A 4,813-nucleotide genomic window follows, 5' to 3' on the forward strand; every position below is an offset into this window, starting at 1 on the left:
ATACACAAATATTTTCGTTATATTTGTATGTGATTTTATGGAAAAAAAAGATTTGTAATATAATAAAAATTGAATCTTCCGACACCAAAAAGTTAACTCTCGACAAACAAAAACAAAAAACAAAAACAAAAAACAAAGAAAAGTTATCTTAATAATAATGAATGTTGCTTTATAAAATAGTGCAACTTTGTCTTGTTTTTCTAAATAAAAATCCATATAATAAAGAATAAAGTTTTTTTTTAGATGTTTCGTAATATACAAACGCGTGGAAGTTGTTTATTTTGAGAAATTTGAACATTACCAAATACCATGTTAAATTAGAATCTTGCAAAATGATAGAGAAACATAATCGTTGAATCGTGAAAATATTCCGGAAGTTGAATAAAACTGAAATGGTACTTACCTGCGTTACTATAGTTAATTTTCTCTCGATTGAATCGAAGTAGAGGATCCATAGGAAAGAGGATAGATAGCTGATGTCCATAATTGAAATGCGAACTAATTTAGCGGAATGTTCGAGTCAACGAATCGCCTAATTGTCACCACTAAGTCGTTAACGAATTACGCAGCATAGATTGACTTAATCGTTCTATTTACTTCATCGAAACGTAATTACTATGTTTAATCGCATAACGATGATATGATACTCCGTTGCGTAACTCTGATGAAAATATCACATATAGATTTATGATCAAATAATTTATTTCTTTCTTTTCCTTTAACGTTTATACAAAATACATTTATATATTTATCCATTAGTATGCATTAATATTAACATATTAATACTACACTTTACACATTAATTATTTCGAAGAGATTTTTAGAGGATTCGATATAAATTGAATAAATCCGTAAGGATTTAATTCATTTCATGTTTATGATAAGCAGAAAAGATTAATACATAATATATATATATTTTGTTCTGATAATAAAAGAAAAATTTTGTATAGTATAAATAATATAATATAATTTATTATATTAAAATTGGCACACATATTAGAAAGATATTAAACATACAAAAATATTGTATAGATTATTTCCAAAAATAATAATAATAATAATATACTATTAAATTTTATTTTTAATATATTGAAAATTAATTATATATTCACTATTATAATTCACTATAAAATCAACATAATAATACACAAAATTATGAAATATTGAAATACTAAATTATATTATCACCAAGTTTGGTATACATTTCCTGATCAATAGAAACATTGACAAAGCTTTACCTCCAGTATAAACTCATGGCAAACCGGAAACGGAGAGATTAGAAATTAAGACTCGGTTATTAATTATTTCGATGGAAAGGGATTAGCTAACAGGGGGAAAATGTTAACCTCGGCTCGTACGTTCGCGGTATTCAAAATGTTCCTGGATTTCGCTATCCTCAGCATGCGTGTCGTTTATTGGATAATATCGAAGTTTCCCACGATATGAGGGGACGGGAGAAATTGAAGGAAAATTTAATTAATGCTTCCGCACGGGCGAAAGCAGCAAACACTGAAGGGGATGAGAATTGCGTGGGGTGGTGGGGTGGAGTGGGTAGGAGGAGGAGGAGGTAGGTTGCAGGGAACAGAGAATGAAGGATGGGGTGGAGAGGTAAGAGGGAGAGAATAGTATACCTACGCACACGTTAACACACGCTAATGTACGTTAATGTGCGTATCGAGTTGAGTAGATGGAATATATTGAATTAGGGAGAACAATTTTCTTCTTCTGCTATATTTTTTCATGCAAAAGTTAAACAAAGTTTTGTTCACATTAAATATATATATAGAACAGCCACTTTCTCCAATAATTTCAAATTGTTGTCACGTTCATCAATGTCATGATTCAACAATGTTATTGATGTCTGACTTTATTTTTTCTTCGATTTGATCGATACCATAGCAAGATGATATTTTTTGACAATAAAATTTTCGAATTGTTAACGTTAGAATCAGTTACGTGACAATCTAACTAATACTGCAACGTGTTCGTAAACATTATAAGATTTTTTTTAATCTCTTAATCGAATATTCAAATGCATCGAATTTCTTTCTTTATTTTTAACTAATCTTTTAAGACACAGTATAATTATTTTGGACCGAATAAACGAGTATCGTAAATATTTTTTCAAATTATTCTGCAATGCTCTAAGTATACGCGTATAATTTCAAACTAATGTAAATATTGTCAGGATCTGATTGATATTATCGGATTTATGCGAATATAAATATGTTTGAAAAAATACGAAATAACTTCTTTCTTTTTATCCAGGATTCAATCAATATCTCGTCTCGTTTATAACAAATGTAAATTTTTTTGTCAGTTACTTTTTCTTATATATTATACTTAATGTTATAATACGAAATGAAATTTCTTTACTCGTTCGAATGAAAATAAATTGACGCGCGTCAAGTGAAAATGGAAACGTTGAATGTAGGTTAGGTATATAGAGAAAGTCTTCGAAATAGAGTGTTACAAGGTGTTTCCATTGCTGATATATCGACATTGATAGATATTTTGTTCACTTATTTTCATTTTAAATTGAATCCTAAACCTTAGGCTCGGACTATTTCATGGGGGAGGGGATTTGAAGAATTTATTGGAATTCACATTTTAACTCTCAATAAAATCCTTCATACCTGTGTGGTGTGTGTGTGTGTCTTTTCAAAACGATACGATTATTTATGTTTCCGTAATCGATGGTTTAAGTATGCGTTTGTGGAATTGTTCGATCAATGATTTATGAGGTTTTGAATAAGCACTTTATTCCAATTAATGATTGATATCTATAATAATTATGATTATTATTACATCATATTAATTATTGAAAGTTCGTAAATCAAGTTAATAAATCATTCAATTTGTATTATATTGAGCATATTATCGATGTAATTTAATTTCATTCGAATAGTCGTAATTATATCGAGAACATTGGATTTAATTAAAATGTATTATACAATATACAATATACGACAGTATGTGTCTGAGATATTTTTTCTTCCAAACGTTTCGAGCCTATTCTATGCTCCAAAAAATGAGATAACTAATGTTAGGTAGTTTTTTTTTTGTAATAATGATTGTAAATCATGTGATATAGAAATCTTATAAAAAATAATTTTTTATATGTTTTTTTTAGAATAAATTTTTAAATGACATATATATTTATATAACATAACGTTATTTTTTTTTTTTTTTTCTTATTATTGAACGTTAGAATACGCTAACAATGTTTCTACGAAAAAAAAAAAAACTTTTGACACCCTGTATAGGACATGTACGCTTAGGAAGTTGTAAATAAGTCAAAAGCACACATGGTCAACTGTCGTAACTCATTCGCTAGCCATTCGAGCTGCTATTTTCCAATTACTTTTTAACTGATGCGTCCTTTCAATTATGCCGTTGCACCGTAAAAAAGCAATGAACGAGGTAGAGGAAAACACTAAGCGAATTCTACTTCAGAGAAACGCCTTTTTCGTAGGCGTCATTGGAAACGATCGAAAACTATTAAAACGATTGAAATGTTTACACGTGTACTATAATATATACGATATTGTGAAATAAAATTCTCTACTATATAATAATATTTTTTAATAGTCACAAATATCACAAAATTTTTTTAATCCTTTAAATAAGAATTCATTTTCATTTTATTTGTCAATTAATTCGAACAATTATTTTTCAAAAAATACATTTCTTCAAAGTAAATATCAATTTCTCTCTCTAGATTCGCGTTTAATATTTCAAACAACATATTTATTATAAATATAATTATATATTTACGTTGGATTCGATGGAATCATTGTAACACGAATGGACGGACGTTTGAACGTGGTATAAAAGAAAAATTCACGAGAATGAACATTCTATCGAGTAACTCTTTTGTTCACTTTCTTTTTTTTCTCTCTCTCTTTTATTCTTTTTTCTCTTTTTTTTAATTTCCAATGAAAGAATAGAAAGAGAAAGAAAGAGAGAGAGAGAGAGAGAGGGAGAGAGGGGGGGAGTTTTCATCGGCTATTTCGTATTAAATAAAAGCAATAGAAAGATTCTCTGTCGTATAAAAAAGAAATAGATAGATAGATAGATAGATAGATAGATAGATAGATAGATAGATAGATAGTTAGACAGATAGATGGGGGCAGATAGATCTTAAACGAGTTCGTTTCTACATTGGCAGATAAGTTGGAAATAACGATGTGTGAGTAAGAAGAATCCTTAAGAATTGAATTTCCGCTCGAATTTCCCATCTTTCACCCCTTTTTTCACTCAACCTTTTATCCTTTTTTTTTTATCCCCCTCTCCTACCCCCTTCTCCTCCTACCCCCCCCCCACTCACCGTCCCTTTCATGATTTTCCGCGTAATTTTGTATTGCAAGTATCGTCGAATAAGAACTAGTCATTCTTTGTATTGAGAAAGAAAGAGAAAAATGATTTGAGGATTCACGTAAGATTTTTTATATTTCTGACGAAGGTTCGTTAGAGAAAATAAGCTTACATTAAATCCAATATATTGTCAATAGTCTTGTTTCTTCTCGATTCTCTTTTTCTTTTTATTATAATAAATATTTTCAAGAATAGATTTTTGAAAATATATTATATAAACCTAATTGAAAATATTAAAGATTAATAATTTTTGTCAGGAAAAAATAATACGTAAATTAATTTATATTTGTCACGAAAAATATTTCAACTTACGCGTGGGATAAGTTTTATTATTATTATTATTATTTTTCTTTAATTAAATAAAACACTTATTGTATATTTTCAAAAGTGAATTATAATTGAAATTAAATAAAATATATAAAATAAATAATATAAT

This window comes from Polistes canadensis, unplaced genomic scaffold (genome assembly GCF_001313835.1).
Source record: "Polistes canadensis isolate GaletaPanama2010 unplaced genomic scaffold, ASM131383v1 scaffold_334, whole genome shotgun sequence".
Lineage (NCBI taxonomy): Eukaryota > Metazoa > Arthropoda > Insecta > Hymenoptera > Vespidae > Polistes > Polistes canadensis.